This window comes from Eptatretus burgeri, chromosome 7, assembly GCF_056783735.1.
Source record: "Eptatretus burgeri isolate ZD-2024b chromosome 7, Ebu_testis_v1, whole genome shotgun sequence".
Lineage (NCBI taxonomy): Eukaryota > Metazoa > Chordata > Myxini > Myxiniformes > Myxinidae > Eptatretus > Eptatretus burgeri.
This window is the reverse complement of record NC_140967.1, coordinates 5,513,975-5,531,474: the sequence shown is the minus strand read 5'-3', so window position 1 is coordinate 5,531,474 and position 17,500 is coordinate 5,513,975. Positions and strand designations below refer to the sequence as shown.

At 42.7% G+C, this 17,500-nt stretch overlaps 1 long non-coding RNA gene across 2 annotated transcripts in view; it reads left to right on the top strand.

Moving 5' to 3' along the window:
• The window catches only part of LOC147022598 (uncharacterized), a 47,054-nt gene that overhangs the window by 29,286 nt on the left and 268 nt on the right, over window positions 1-17,500 (top strand). The window contains exons 4-7 of one of the 2 annotated variants that reach the window (XR_015059807.1): window positions 2,432-2,698; window positions 5,919-6,100; window positions 16,047-16,201; window positions 17,104-17,500. The exon at window positions 17,104-17,500 is cut by the window's right edge and continues 268 nt beyond it. This is a non-coding gene — a long non-coding RNA (uncharacterized LOC147022598). Of the gene's footprint in view, window positions 1-2,431; window positions 2,699-5,918; window positions 6,101-16,046; window positions 16,434-17,103 lie in introns of those variants that run through there. The other variant, XR_015059809.1, reaches the window with a different exon arrangement.

Below are 17,500 nucleotides of genomic sequence, written 5' to 3'. Positions count from 1 at the left end.
CTTTGCGGAGACTTTAGACATCCTTTTGGGGGCCCCCGAGGTGCTGAATGAGGAGTCGGAGCCGCTGGGATTACGGGTTTCTTGGGTCAAAACTAAGATCCAGGCTTTCGGTGACATCTTGAATGCTGCTGTCCTGTCTGTGTCTGTTTGTGGTGAGGATGTTGAGGTCGTGGAGAGATTCACTTACCTTGGCAGTGATATTCATGTCTCTGCTGGCTGCGAGTCAGAGGTCAATGGACGTCTGGGTCGGGCCTGGGGAGTCATGGAATAACTGGATCATGGAGTGTGGCGCTGCCGGTACCTGTGCGGGAGGACGAAAGTCCCAGTCTCCAGGTCCTTGGTACTTCCAGTCTTGCTCTATGGATGCGAGACTTGGACTCTGACCAAGGATCTGAGACGGAGACTTAATTCCTTTGGTACCAGGTCTCTTCGGAGAATCCTTGGCTATCGCTGGTCGGATTTTTTGTCCAACGAGTGGTTGCTGAGAGAAACTCGGATGAGATTTGTTACCTGCATAGTCCGTGAGCGTCAGTTGCGGCTGTATGGACATGTGGCTCGTTTTCCTGACGCTGATCCTGCTCACCAGATTCTCTCAGTGAGGGAGTCTCATGAGTGGAGGAGGCCAGTGGGCCGACCACATGCCTCGTGGTTGCAGCAGGTTGACCATCATCTCAAGGAGATGGGGATGGGCTTGGCATCTGCCTGGGGGTGGCCAGACGGAGGCCCCTGGAGTACCGGCGGAAAGTGGACGCAGCGACACGCTGTTCTGGCACATGCTCCCATACCTGACCTGACACTGACCTGTATATATATATATATATATATATATATATATATATATATATATATATATATATATATTGTATATGTATCTATGTATAGGCTTGGTGATGTCTTAATGGTGAGGATTGTGGGCTTGAGATCCTATGGTCCTGAGTTCAAATCCCACCCAGCTGTTGAATTAATACCAGGTGAGGTTGACTGCCTGTCATCCTTCTGTGGTCAGTAAAATGAGTATCAGCTTGCTGGTATCCTGTGTCAGAGTGGCGACTGCTACTCCAAGAAGAGCCAAGGAGCCTGCTCAGGCAGCGCCAACGCTCTGCACAGAGTATGGTCCCAATCGATGTGTGTGTTTATATATATATATATATATATATATATATATATATATATATATATATATATATATATATATATATATATATTAGTGGGGTGTTCTTACACATTATGTAAGCAGATGAACTGTGCTTCCCCATTGTCTTGGGTCGCTCACCTTTTTAAAAAAAATTATTTTTTTTAACTATACAATGTCGAGGCTCGTTTTCAAGCTAAAATCTCAAGGCACCTGCATTTCACTTTTCATGTATTATTTTCATTTTTAAAATCTTATTTATATTTTCATTTGCGGACACTTTCCGACGCTTTTGTGGTTTTTTTTTTTTGGTGCATGCATGGGCTTTGCTGTTTCTCGACACACAAAATTACCACGTGCTTCCTCATTTTCTCGGGTCGCTCGCCCGCATTTGATTTTTCATTTATTTATTTTCATTCATTTTTCCCATTTATTTATATTTTTATCGATGTTGACTGATGATTCTGTAAAAAAAAAAAAATTCCCGGTGTATCGGCTTTAATATCCATCGGCACACAAAATTTCAGCTTTCTATGCCACCTGGAAGATACCCATCTTTAATATCAGTGAGTGAGTCAGTGGTTAGAGAGAGATTTATGTATTATACTAGCTAGCAGGGTGTACTTACACATTGTGTAAGCATACAAACTGTGTTTCCCCATTGTCTTGGCTCACTCACCTGCATTTGATTTTTCATGTACTTATTTTCATTTTTTTTTTCATTTATTTATACTTTCATTTACGGATGCTTTACGATGATTCTGTGATTTTTCCTGATGTAAAGGATCGGTTTCGATGTCCATCGGCACAAAATTATTGTGCTTCCCCATTGTCTTGGGTCACTCACCTAAATTTTTTTCATTTATTTTGTTTTTTCATTTATTTATATTTTCATTGATGAATCTTGTCCGATGATTCTCTAATATTTTCCGGTGTACTGGCTTCAATGTCCATCGGAACACAAAATTTCAGCTTTCTATGTCACCCAGAAGGGACCGATCTTTAATATCAGTCAGTGGTTGGAAAGAGCTTTATGTATTAGATATGCAGTCGATATGGCTAAGGGGGGCAGGGGAATTTTTTTTATCCCCCCCCCCTAACTAAAATGGAAAGGCTTGACAATACCATGCCTTCATGTTATACTTCAACCTTCTGCGCTTAATAATTGTGGTGCCATCCATGGTACGAGAAGTTTGAGTGCTCTCTGTACCTTTTCTTGTAATTGCAAAATGTTTATTTTCCTCTACTGTTTTGTATTCGCATTCCTCATCCAAACTGCTTGTTCATGATCAAATGCAGGTGCACAGGGTTCGATGGTGTCCCTAGCGGCGATGCGAGACAATTGCACAATCTGGTGCAAGGACTGGCTGGTGGCCATGCGAGCATGAGAACAATGGCACACGTGGAGAGGCTTCCGGGAAGGCGCGCGAGCTCCCTGGACCTATGGGACCTGTTATCTCCACCGTCGTCTCTGTCAACAACCAGTGGCGGCTCCAGCCGGATGTGTTGATGGCGGAACATGCACGGCACTCCAAAACACAAGCGGTGGTAGCTGGTATCGAGGAGGTGATGTTTTGACAACATTTATATTGTGCTTCTCTATCTGCATTGGATTTTGAGACTATTTCCGACATAAATCCTGATTCCCTTTGTGTTTGTGCCTGTCAGCACTTTTTTCTTCTTTTTTTTTTTACAAATGATGTTTCAGATAGTAAAGCATTGCTTATTATAATTCCAACAACAGAACCAACAAAGGTCATGTGTAGTTAACAACACCAAACGTCCCTTAAGAAATTTACTTTGATACTGTAATTTATAACAGCAAATGGGTTTTCACTTGCACCCTTGAACTTCCCTTTCCTGAAATGCTTGGCTGGTGGAGTTGAACAGTGTACGGCCTGGTGGTGCCGCCTGTTCCACAATACCATTGTGTATCGTGTTACACAAGCGCACGTGTGGCTATCAAATGAAGAAATAAACGTTTATTGTACAAATAGCTTGTTGTACAAATTTTATTGGAACAAAATAACCATTCAAGCATTGCGGTACAGGAGGTCGAACATTGTGTCTCAATCACCTTTAGCAATGAACAACAGTATATTAAATATCCCTCTTCCATGAAATTATCCGAATCAAGGTGACAGTTCACTGCTGAATTTGATATTTTTATTTTTGGCCTTTGTATTCAAAGGTTAACCTTAGTTATGAGGTGCAGTTGGACCTGCTTTTTGGGTCTCACTTTGTGCGATGCTTTTCACCACATTCTGTGTTTCTGGAGGCAAGGAGACAGGCTGGCTCCACCAGCTCCCTCAAGCTCAGTTAAACAGAGCCCCTGAGTTGCCTCCCTCCCACCTTTTCCACCTCCGTTGATGTAGCCACCACCCTGGAGGCTTTGGCCTGGCACTGGACTTCAATTGTGACTCAGGGTGGGGCAGACAAAGGCCATACTATATGGCAGCGTAACCCTAGCCGGGTCGCGGCTCTCTCGAGTTGCCGCTAAACTTTTCACGAGCTTTATCTGACCCACTGCATACAGCAGTGCTTTTCAAGATGGATGGCTCAAATGAAGGGTCTGCTTTATCCCAGGAGAAATATTGCACTTTTTCGGTTCACCTCAACTGCATCAGGACCCGCTGTGTACATAATATGGCCAATTGTAATGGGGTGAACGCAGACTTTGATTGGGTTTTACCATCTCCGTAATGCTCCCCCCCCCCCCCGAGCTATTTTTAAGTTAACGTTGGCTTGGAAAATCCATTTACCGATTCGTTATTATTAATAATTTGGAGAAATCATTACATATTAAATTACAACTCCATCAATTTCAAACGCTGTACTTCAAACTGAGCTACTACATTGTTTTCCCATTACAATTAGGACTGTTAGTCCAGAGAATCATAGAGCAACCTTACCTGTACTCATTATCACCAGAAACACTGACTGTGTAGACCATTTGTTCAATCAATTTCAGGTTAATATTCATGGTTTGTGGCTTTGTGTTGTCAGTTTATCAGATGTAAATTTTTTTGCAACATTTTCGACTTGCTTGATATCACAGAAATCTCGAAAAACATGTTAAGGTGTTTATTTCCTTACCTTGTTCTTGATCTACCTTCTCATTCTCTCTGAGCTCACTGCTTGATGACACAAACACAAAACTTCAGGATCATGTTTTTGAAAATTGTGCATCAGGCCTCAAGGTAATTATGCTAGCAATGTACCACTGGTTATTGTTAGAAAAGAAAGAGCAATTGGAAACGTTATATGTGTAAGCTAATTGTGGTGTAGTGTTCAGAAGTGCCTAAAATTAAGCAGTGAGGAGGGCAGTGGGGGAGGGGGTTGGGGGGGGGTCTCACCACCATGAATAGCACTTCTATGTTTACACTAAATTTACACAAATAAACCCACAGCATTACGATCCGGTGTTTAACCTTTGATATATTTCCATAGAAGCTTGAAAACAATGCCTAATTCTTTGGTTCTGGCTTTGACATAATCACATGTGTGGCGACATTATGTCAACTATAATGTTAAAGTATAATAGACTGGTACCCTAACATGATAATTTAAAGTAAGATGAGGTCATATGGAGACAAATGTAGATGGTTTTGCCATTGACAGACAAAATCCATCTATCTGTGGGTAGAATGAAGTCTTGTTGATGAAGACTCGTGTCGATCTGTGTCTGCGGACAGGTAGAACATTGGATTAAATGAGCAGGACGTTGATGGAGGTATGCTGACCACAGAGGCAAGCAAGGAGTGCTTTACATTTTGGGTGTTAACCCTTCATCGAAGCAAAAAAAAGACACTGGGCAGGATGAAATTTTAAATGTTATTAAGCAAGCTATCGGAGCCTGGTGAATTATCTGGTATTTCCATTTGCAATGTATGGATGTGAGTCAAGGGCAGTGAAAAGGGAAGAAGAAATTGCCAGTTTTGAAATGATGTGTCAGAGACGAATGGACCGCAAGAAGAACAAACAAATCGGTGGTTGAATGGATTGAACCACCACGTACATTCGAACCGCTGATGCTGAAACAGAGACCGTCATACTTTGGCCACATCATGTGTGCAGAAAACGAAAGTCTGCAGAAATCAACCATGCTGGGTGTGGTTGAGGGAAGAAGAGGAAGAGGCAGAACTTGCATGGGTAAAGGATGCAACCAAGCTGTCTCTGCGAGAGTCTCGGGAAGCAGTGCAGGAAAGAGATGTTTGGAGAAATCCTGATGATGAATGTCACCAGAAGTCAGACACGACTTGACATAACCAGATGATTAACCTATTGTTCCCTCGAATGGTTACCATTGTGAATGGTTCAAAAACTCCATTGTTTGTTTGCGTACCTACTATATTATTCATCCTAAAACGTGTTTTAGATATTTGAAATTAACTCGTGTTAAATTTGCTCAAAATGAAGTTGACATTGAATGTACTTGAGGTACTCACAGGTACAATGTGAACCGACGTTTTGATCCCTCCCCCTGGCTTTGAAAAAGGTCTCACGCCCTGAAGTCGCTCACCTGCTTTCCCACGCCGGTTCGTGTATCTCTCCCAACATTTGTTTGAGAAATTGTCATTGTCCCACCAACTCGGTCTTATCGATTATAAAGACTAATTTTTCCTTAATGTGTACTTGCAGGTATCCAATCTATTAATCTTCCACTTACATCGCAGAGCTCTTCCTTGAAACAAAGCATAAACAGTACGCAGGATATTATGAAGAGTGGTAAAACTCCATGTAGAAATGAGCATAACGTATTATGATGTCATCTTGTTTTCTCCAGAATATAATCGACACAACTGCAACACATGAGAAGGATCAGTACCCACATGGGTACGAGTTTTTGATGATGTCGTCTTCATCAATTCCCTCTTGCAAGGCTCATGGAAGCGGTACCTTTGCAGTCAGGAACAGGCTACGTGCAGCTGAACATTCGGGTTGAAAGACCAGCCATCAGAGACTCAGGTGAGAGTCGAAACAACTGCTGTTTGTTATTAATCATGCAAACGAGATTTGGAGATTTGTTTCCCTTTGCACTTTCATACTGGCCGGAGAAAGGATGGACGCTCGTTTGTAGAGCAACTGCTTGTTTCTCCATCGCCGAAGAAATAAGTAGTGCTTTGTGAAGCGACAAATCATGAGTGTGGAAAAACTCCGTTGCATGACAGATTTTCCTGCATGTGACACACAGTTGGATTTGATTGTTCAGTAATATAATTTTATAAGAGGCCTCACTTCCCATTGTGTGAATATAATTCTTTATTCTCACTGTAGATGTGTTATCAATATAAAGTGCTTTCATAATGAGAACATAAAACAGCATCCTGAATATGAATGATTGTTTCCAGACTTCCAACACTGACACCCACTTCTTCTGCAATTTCTCAGAGAGTAATGCCGGCGACTCTCCAAAATGATAACTTTGAGTTTGTGTGCTTGGTCATGAATAGACATGGTTTATGGCTACCATCTTGATATGTTTAAAAAAAAAACAAACAGAAGACTTTAATGGAGGAACTTGATCTTCCATTGTTTTCTGGAATCAAACACCAGTTTCTAATCTTGCTGTGTTGTGTTCAACACATGTGAAGGTTTGTGGCATTTGCAAAATATTGTTCCTTAAAATATGCATCGTTATTAAAATGTTAACTGACTTCAGAGGCGGTGTCATAATAGATAGACTGTCTGTTCTGAATCTGGGAATTGACGGTTCAAACCCCATCTGAATCATACCAAAGACTTTAAACATAGGGCCAGCACCTCTGGTGCTCACCTGGTTGTGGCTGGATAAGATAACCAGGGAACCATAGGTAGGGATGGATAACCCACAAAATCTGTAATGGAGAAAAAAGTAAATACCTATGGATTTTTTTATTTTTTTTTAATGGCCTGAACAAACTTTGGTACATCACGGGTGATAAAGGTTGTGGTCAAGTTTTATCAGACTTGTGTGTGATTTTGGAGAAGAAAGAGAATGTATATTTTGGGGGTCAACCCACTCCATGCCTGGTGTTGGCTTAATGGTTAGGGTGGTGGGCTTGGGATCTGAGGATCCTGAGTTCAAATCTCAATTGGCTGTTGAATTAATACCAGGTGGGGTTGACTCTGCCTGTCATCCTTCCGAGGTCGGCAAAATGAGTACCAGCATGCTGGTATCCTGTGTCGGAGTGACGACCCATCCAGGATTGTGCCCAATCGCCATGGAGACTGCTTAAGCAGCACCAACGCTCTGCACAGAGTATGGTGCCAATGGATGGATGGAACCCCATCCCCACACCCTGCCCCCCTCCCCACCATCTACCCCTTTAGATCCCGATTTTGTTTTTTTAATGGTGTGAACAATTTTTGGTACATACACGGTAACGAACGTTGTGGTAAAGTTTCATCGAAATCGTATATGTAGTTTCAGAGAAGTTGCAAGTATTTGTGGATGGACGGACTTACGGACAGATGATGTGCCATCCCATAAGTTCCTTGGAACTGCGTTCCAGGTGAGCTAAAATGATACCTGCTGCTTTTGTGCTTGAGGCTCAGCATTTGAAAAGGATAGAGAATGAACAAACAAGCATAGGTTGATAACCACAGCACAGGTTTGAAAGGCTTAATGACATCCTCCTGCATTGAAGTTTCTTGGAAGATAACTCATATTATAATGTCTATGCCATCCGACGGGATAGTATGGGGCTAGCACACTTGCTTTTGAGCTGCCTTGTCCTGGTTTCATACTCAGCAAGACTATAACCTGTCAGATTTCTGCTTCACAGGTATGGCATTGCACCAAAATTGGGTCGTTCCTCAGATGGATGTCAAACTGGGTGTTCCTTCTGCCAGCATTATCTGAAGGATGTTAAATATCCCATTGCTCGTTATTTCTTTATGAAGAGTAGGTGAGATATGGACGGGTGATTGTATACATGTACACCGTGCAGTGATCGTGATGTCTGCGAGAAGGTGTCCTAAAAAGCTGAATCTGCTGGAGGTGTTTGTTCATGCCACACTCAACGACCATCTCACTCCCCGCTCCCCCCCCGTACTCCCTCAGTGAAATTAATTAGATAAACTGATAGATTGGATTATTGTGGTGTTTATTTTGTGCAGGCATCATGGGCCAAATATCTTCCTGCATCAATCCTCGTATCTCCATCATTAACCTGTTGAAGTGATCATGCACAGTCGCCATGTGCCCTCTGGTGGAATGGTTTGAATTCTAAAAATGCAATGTATATCATCTTCTATAGCAAGAAGATAAATGTGAAAATAACTTTTTTGTGTCTGCAGACAGACATCTTCTATAGCAAGAAGATAAATGTGAAAATAACTTTAAAAAAATATATAAAATTACCAACGGCATCTAGTACTTCCTAAAATTGGACGATCAGTATCCCATTTTTCAACAAAATCGGTCCATCGATATCCAACACTGTGATAAAATTGGACAGTCAGTATCTATTCGAATAAAAAAGCTCTTTCGAACCACTGACTGACATCCATCCATCAGGACCATACTCTGTGCAGAGTGATGGTGCTGCCTAAGCAGTCTCCTTGGCTATTCGGGACAATCCTGGACGGGTCGTCACTCCGACACAGTATACCAGCATGCTGCAACTCATTTTGCTGACCTCGGAAGGATGATGGGCAGAGTCAACCGCACCTGTTATTAATTCAACAGCCGAGTGGAATTTGAACTCAGGATCCAAGGATCCCAAGCCCGTCACCCCAACCATTTGGCCAATACCAGGCATACTGACTGACTGACCGACTGATATTAAAGATCAGTACCTTCCAGGTGACGTAGAAAGCTGAAATATTGTGTGACGACGGACATCGAAGCCGGTACACCGGCAAAAATCACAGAATCATCAGAAAACATCCATAAATGAAAATATAAATAAATGAAGAAAAAAAACCCAAGTGAGTGACCCGAGACAATGGGGAAGCATGGTTCATATGCTCACACAATGTGTAAGCACTCCCTACAAGTATTTATATAAAATGCAATGATCGGTATTCAAAATTTCCATTAAATGGGACCATCGGTATCTAATCCTTCATTGAAATGGGGCCATTGGTATCCAACCAATTACATTTGTCCAATTACATACATTTTGGATTGACAGAGAGCACGAGACACAATAGGCCAAATGGCATCCTCTTGCAGGCCTTTGTCAAAGTTCCTTGTCTATCCTTGAAGCAGAGTGAACATGAGAGTTCATAGAACGTGAGACCCCGCACAGTGTTCAAGTGATAAGTATCTACCTCAATTTTAATAAAAGAATGGTTTTAAAGATGGTATAAAAAAAATTCGTTCATTTAGTACTACTGAAACAATCTTATTCACCACCCTTGTACAATATAATAAGATGACGTTGAGTCAAAGTTTAGGAGATGGAGTCTTTATTGATGACCATAGAATGAAGCGTTAATCGGTTTTGTACTTCCATTCAATTAATCGATGAATTATTCATTTTCGATTAATTACTTAATTTTCAAAAAGTTAGATTCGGATGAAACAGTGGTGGTTTAGGTATGATATTCGGCAATTGATTGATAAATTAATTATTTTACACTTAGTATTTATTTATCTTAATTATGCAATTAATCAATCATTAATTGTACACCGCTCCCTCCCAATTCCGACTCCGTTCCGCAAAGCGGCATTGCCGGGCGCCTTCGGTGCCACGTCGATGTTGCGCAGTGGAGGATTCGTTATTTATTTATTTGGCATGGGCGTGGTGAACTTTGAATGTACCGCTAATTGTTTTCAATTTTTTTAGATCCTCGTGGAGGATCTCTAAGTCTCAAGTTGTTGTTCTTGTGGACTTTTTTGTTTCACAGCCTCCAGTTTTCATCGAAACTTCCTGAAACTTGGCATATATATGTAAAAAATACCCTGCGCAGACAGTAACCGTCTCCGATTTTGAAAATTCCTCCTAGAAAAAAAAGTTATGACGTCAAAATATCTCCGCTAATGGAAATCGCCTAAAAAATTATCTCCGAAACTCGGCAAGCTTTCTGAATTCTGTTTGTGGGAATCGAACAGGGCATTAGCAGAGATGAATTACCGCACATATGATACATCACTATGACGTCGTATCAATTTTTATGACGTCATTCCTATTTTTTGACATTTTTTGTTTTTTGTTTCATTTGTTTCACAGCCTACAGTTTTCATCAAAACTTCCTGAAACTTGGCATATATATATATATATATATATATATATATATATATATATATATATATATATATATATATATATATATATATATATATGTAAAAATGCCCTGCACAGACAGTAACCATCTCCGATTTTGAAAATTCCTCCTACAAAAAAAAGTTATGACGTCAAAATATCTCCGATAATTGAAATCGCCCAAAAAATTATCTCAAACTAGGCAAGCTTTTTGAATTCTGTTTGCGGGAATCGAACAGGGCATAAGCAGAGATGAATTACCACACATATGATACATCACTATGACGTCATTCCTATTTTTTGACATTTTTTGTTTCACAACCCAGAGTTTTCATCGGATCTTCGTGAAACTTGCCATGTATATGCAGAAAGCCCATGCGCAGGCAGTAACCATCTCCGATTTTGGAAATTCTTCCTAGAAAAAAAGTTGACGTCATAATATCGCCGTTAATGGAAATCGCCTATACCATTATCTCCGAAATTAGGCAAGCTGTTTGAATTTTGTTTGCGGGAATCAAGCCGGGCATTAGCACAGATAATTTATCGCAAACCTGATACATCACAATGACGTCATATTCGTTTTCATGACGTCATCATTAAGAAGATGAGGATCTTAGCTCATTCGAGCTTGTTTGTTTACCAAGTTGAGGCTCATGTAAGAGCTAATACACAGACACATATAACGAGGTGGGAGACAAGAAGGGTGGGAGTGGGAAGCATAAGATAGTGGGAAACAAAGAGAATAAGATATCTGAAGAAGGGAGAGGGATGGGGTGGTGTACACGGGGTAAACAACATGGTACCACAGGGAATTTCAGGAAGGAAAACAGCAAATTTGAAGGAGGTGGGCTTGGGGTGGATTAATGGGGGTAGTAAAAATCAAGATTTTGGATGAGGAAAGATATGAGGTGGTGGTGAACAGCTGTTTTGAAGACCTGGAGGGAAGAGGGGGGTTGAAGTGAGTGTGGGAGTTTGTTCCAGAGATGGGGGAAAAGTGGAATGAAAGAGTGAAGGCGAGCACTGATTCTTGATTTTTGCAGTTTCAACAGAAGGGGTTTTGAGCAGATCTTGAGCACCCTGAGGAAATATGGGGGGGGGGGGCAGGCCGAAGAGAAGACAGAAGAAGACAGAAAGACCACCGAATTGCCTCCGGTGAGAGCGTGAGAATCCCAACGACTCTGCTTCATCGCGGAAGATACCAATGATCTGAAATGCCTTGGTTTCCACAGCATGAAGCCGAGAAAGCTGAGAGGTGGGAGCACCAGCCCAGAAGGGGGAGCAGTACTCCATCAGACTGTGGATGAAAGTTTTGTAAGTGGTTAGAAGCGCAGGTGTGCCAAGGAAGGACTTTGCACGACATAGGATGCCCATTCAGCGACTGGCTTTAGAGGCCAGCTTAGAGATGTGGCTTTCCCAGGAAAGATTGTGGCAGAGAGTGAGACCCAAAAGCTTGAATAGAAGTACTTCTTCAAGGGGATTGCTGAGAAAGTAGATGGGGGAGCGGGAGGGGGCGGTTTCCAGAGAGACATGGTGAGAGTGTGAGATTTGTCAAGATTGAAAGACAAATTCCAAGTGTTTGACCACCTTGTGATTTTATCCAGGTCTGCAGAGAGTGAAGACGGTGCTGCCTACCGATCAGGGGATGAGAGGTGGTCGGGTCGAGGGTGGAGTCATCAGCAAAGAGGTAAAGAGGATTTTACAGAGAATCTGAGAGATCATTGATGAAAATCAGAAAAAGCACAGGGTCAAAAATACTGCCTTGAGGAACTCCAGCCTTGACGGGAAGATTGGATGAGAGAATTCCATTAAGGACCACACGTTGACTGCAACAGGAGAGGACGTCTGTGAGCCATAATTGGAGATTGCCTTGGATACCATAAGAAGAGAGTTTGGTGAGCACATTCGGATGCCAGACCATATCGAAAGCTCATGATATGTCTCAGGAGATGGCTCTGATCTCATGTTTGGCATTTCAGACTTCCATCCATTGTTGGAAAAGCAAAAGCAGCATATCCAGGGTAGATTGACCTGGTCTAAATCCAAGTTGATGGTCGGAAATCAAGCCATTGGAGAAGAGGAAGGATTTGATATCAGAAGTGACGATGGATTCCATGACCTTGCTGATGATTGGGAGAAGACTGATTGGTCTGTAGTTGCAGCGATCTGTTTTTGCACCTTTTTTATGCAGGGCAGTAATGTTTGCTGATTTCCAAGCAGATGGCAGATAAACTTGAGTAAATGAGAGTGTGAATAGAACAGAGAGAGGGAGCAAGAGCAGAGGAGCAGATTTTTAGGACATGTGGGCTGATGCTGTTTGGACCGGTTACAGAAGCTGAGTCGAGGTTTGACAACAAGCTCTCCACTTTGTAAGGAGAAAAGGACACAGAGTCCAGGAACAGCTGGATGTGACTGGGTAAGGTGGGTACAGAAAGTGATGGGTTTGGTACACAAGATTTAGTAGCAAACACGGAGTTTCGGCATTCAGCCTTTTTACGTGCAGTATCAACTGTGCAGCCATTTGAGGTAAAGGAGTGGATGGAGGGGAAACATACACCAGAAATTGATTTGATTAAACGCCACCAGGATTTCGAGGAGGGAGACAGATTTGAGATGAGAAAGATGTTGTTTCCTGGCTCTCCTGAGGGTAGATACACACTTGTTATCAGCTTTGTGGAACAAACTGAGATCACCCACCTTCAGTAGGATTTGTATTCTGTGAGGCGAAGGAAAGTTGTTTCAGGACAACTGCCTCACCACAATCTTCAGTGTACCATGGGCAGGAGGAAAGGTATGACAACTGAAGACAAGATGGGATAAATCAGAGAGAGAGACAGAGACAGAGACAGAGACAGAGACAGAGACAGAGAAAAAAAATTTTTTCCCCAGGATAAGTTGATGTCAGTGAGAGTAAAAATTGGAGACCAGTCTAGAAGTTTGATGGTTGCTTGTAGACCCTGGCAGTCGGCCTGAGAGAAGTGCCAGACTCATTGGTGCTGAGGCAATTCCCTAATAACAGCTTTTACAAGCATGTGGTCAGATGAACCGATTGGAACAGAAGAAGAACAGCAGACTTTTCTGGAAAATTGGTAAAAATCAAATCCAGAAGAGATGGAGTCCCGTTGTCTGAGATCCGGGTCGGGAAGATGACCGATTGTGTCAGTCCCAATGAGTCGCAGAAGTCCTTTTCTAAAGTGCCATGGCAGATGAGAGAGATACCCACACCGGGCCAACTGGCATGATGCCAATTGAAGTCACCACATATGAGGAAGATAGAGTTGGGATGAGAGGATAGAAGTTGGTCCATGTTTTCTGCGAGCGAGAAGTAAATGCAGTCATCACTGTCTGATGGATACAACACACAGATAAACAAGAAGTGTGAGTGGAGGGGAAGCCGTAGCCAGAGGTATTCCTGGGGGTGTGGGGGAAATAGGGCAGAACATGGAGAGTGAGGAAAAGAGTCTTTGATGAAGAGAGCAACACCTCCACCAGGATGAGGCTCAGGTCTGTCATACCAGAGGAGGGAGTAACCAGGGAGAGATACTCGGGAGTCAGAGATGTCTTGAAGGAGGAAAGTTTCTGTTAATCAGATTATGTATGGTTTGTCAGTAGCAACCTGTATGGAAAGATCAGTCAGGTTAGAGCGAAGGCCCTTGATGTTTGAGTTCCACTCTGTTAAGGAAGTGAGGAAGGAGGCTTTGGGTGCGAGGGAGTGGAGGGGAGTGGGAGAGCCACGTGAGGGAGGAGGATGTGGAGTTAGAGCCATCTCCCGAGACATATCATGAGCTTTTGACACGGTCTGACACCCTGCTCTGCTCACCAAACTCTCTTCTTATGGTATCCAAGGCAATCTCCCCTCATGGCTTCCTCTCCTGTTGCAGTCAACGTGTGGCTCTTAATGGAATTCTCTCATCTTCTCTTCCCGTCCAGGCTGGAATTCCTCAAGGCAGTGTTCTTGGCCCTGTGCGAGAGTAGTAGAGGTAGTGAGAGTGAGAGTAGAAGAGCTAGGGGAGAGGGTCGGATGGGGAGGAGGACAAAAGGCTAGGTGGTGACGGGATGAGTAGCAATGGGGAGTAATGAGAGACGGGGGCAAAGGGAGGTGGGAGGTTGGAGGAGGTGGAGGAATGAGCTGAAAGAGAGAGGGTGGGGGAAGGAGGCAGCTTTGTGGATGTGAATGGGGGCAGCTTTGAGGAGGGAGATTTGAAAGAGAGGGGTGAGGGTGGGGAGAAATGAGGGAGAAGGGTGAGGTGGAAGAATTGAGGGAGAATGGTGTGGGGGAGGGTTTGAGAAAGGTGAGGGGGAAATTTGGAGGGGAAGACAAAGAAGTTTGATTTGCGAGGGAGGGGTACAATACAAAATACAAATAAACATGATCATGCACATAAATGGGAAGACTGGTAGGCCTCAGACTGGTGGTGTTTTATCTTTGCCAGTGGTCTTGGAGGGGATTTGGGGGATGGTGGGGATGGTTGGGGGGTGGGGGGGATGATTGGAGGGTGGGGGGAGGACACAAATTCTCTATGTAAATGTGTATCATGTAGCACCACCTCCAGGTGAGGAAGGGTATTACAAGTCTTCACCATTTACCGACACTATTCCTGTCCCCACATTTTCCAGGACAGTGAGGTGTTTTAAATTAGAAACAATTGGTATGTTTTTGCTTCATACACGTAACTCGGGTTTTTTTTTTGCCTACACAGAACTGTTGGTTGCCTATACACTTCCCAAATAAAGGTATGCGTCACAAGAACGTGTTGCTTGCCTGGAACAACATCGCCCGTAGGGCGGGCACTCTGCTCGTGTTTTAAAACTTCCTGTGCTTTGAGACCTCAAGAAGCTAAACACTTTTGGTCTATGCCATTATTTATTCTTATGATATGTTTTTCGTGATATAATTTTATGTTTGGTGTTGGTTTAATAGTTGGGGTGGTGCGCTTGGGATCCTAGGGTCCTGAGTTCAAATCCTGCTCTGCTGTTGAATTAATACCAGGTGGGGTTGACTCTGCCTGTTAACCTTTCAAGGTTGGCAAAACGAGTACCAGCTTGCTGGGATGATTGAGCTATTTGAATATCCTGTGTTGCAGTGGTGACCCATCCAGGATTGTGCCCAATAGCCCAGGAGACTGCTTTGGCAGCACTGATACTCTGGAAAGAGTATGGTCCCAATGCATGGATATCATTTTTGACTGTCACTGACAGTTTAAGACTCGACTAAAACAGATTCCGAGGAAAATCGGACAAAATTAGATGTTTTTATACAAACCAATTCATTTAAATAGCAAAATAGATGTCACTTTCAGACTTGTCCCCTTGGGGTTGTTTGTAAGGTCCATTACGTGGGCATCTATTCAATGTGTGTTTGTACGTTTTAGAGGTCCCTCGAGGTGTTCTGAATGAAATTGGGAAAAGTCCAGGAGAAAATGAACGTTTTCAAAAATATATTGGAAAACAATTGGACGTTTTTGGGGAAAAATGGGAAAAATCAAAAAAATCTGGGGGGGGAATTAAAAACTGGGGAAAAATGAATAGCTCTCTGCTACTTTTTTTGTGAGATACATATATATATATATATATATATATATATATATATATATATATATATATATATATATATATATATATATATATATATATATATATATATATACATATGCTGTTTTTGAACGTGGGGAGAGGAGTTCGGACGTGTCCCTTTGGGTTTTCACTGTCCGTCTTTTCCCCAGATTTATTTGGATTTCATGTGGAGCACCTTCAAGACGCATGCATACTACTTAAGACCCCTTTGAAAGGTCTCCCCGATCACAGCGAAAGGAGAGGTGGTGGTGGTGCTGGTGGTGGCAGTGGGAGGGGTGGGCTTTGAAGAGGAAAGGAAGGAGGGGTGAGTAGTTGAGAGAGGGGTAGAGAAGAGAAGTTGGAGAAGAGATAGGGGGGAGTTACGTCATAACTACTTTGAAAGCTTTTGAAATACTATTTTGAATCGTTTTGAATTTCTGGAATTTCCATGGGTCCATACTAATAAATAAAATTTGTGGTCTTTCTTTCTGTCTGTCAATGTTCACATTATTTGCAAAGACTGCTGTGCCGACAACCACCACACTTGTCACACAGACCAAGTCCCACCCAGGGATTGTCCAAGGGCATTTTCATCTACCACCTCAACCTTTCAAGACCCCGAATACCCTTTAACACCCCAAAGACCCTTTAGGACCCTGATGATCCCTAAAGCAATTTAAAACCCTTAAGACATTAAGACCCCGATAATCCTTAAGACCCTTGAGACCCCAAACACCTTTAAGACGATGTTAAAGACCCTTTAAACCCCCGTTGCCCATTAGTACCCCAAACATCCATAAGACCCTTTAATACCTCAAAGATCCTTGAGATCTCTAAGACCCTTTAAGACCCTTTCGGATCCCAAGACCCTTAAAATCCTGAGAACCTTTGAGACCTCATAATCCCAAAGTCCTGTAAAACTCCACCCCAAAGACACTTTAAGACCTCGAGAGCCTTTACAACCTTTAAGACTCTTAGGACTTCAAATACCCAAAAGACCCTTAAAGACCTCGAAGACCCTTAAGATTCCATCCATCCATGAAGCTGTCCGTGAAGCCGTGTGACGATACAGGGTCTTCCAAAAAGACCCGGACAACTTTGGTTGTTAATATATTTGGATCCACAAATGATACAAGGATAGCCTTTGGTTAATATGATACAGAAACTGATAAAGTTTTATGCACACCATCAATACACTTTAATGTGAGCTCCGTTTTTCGTGCGCAGGACATCAAGATGGTACACGACTTCTTGTCACGTTCAGCTCAGCATGTTTGTGTCCACCAGTGTGCATGCATCTGTGATCTAAGAATGAAGATCCTGCAGGTTTGCCACCTGGGTGTTGTTTAATAATAACTTTGACAACCCCCCACAGAAAATAGTCAAGGGGGGTTATGTCTGGTGATTGTGGGAGTTAGGCGGTTGGTCTGTCTCACCAAATCGAGCGACGCTGGGAATTTTTCATTCAGGATGGCTCAAACGACTAAGGCCCAATGAGGGGGAGTGCCGTCCTGTTGAAAAATGCTATCGGGTTGTAGGTTTTCAATCTGTGGGAAGGTGAATACTTCCAAAATGTTCAAGTACAGTAAATTGTTGAGGTCACTGTATCCTCCGCAACGAAGAA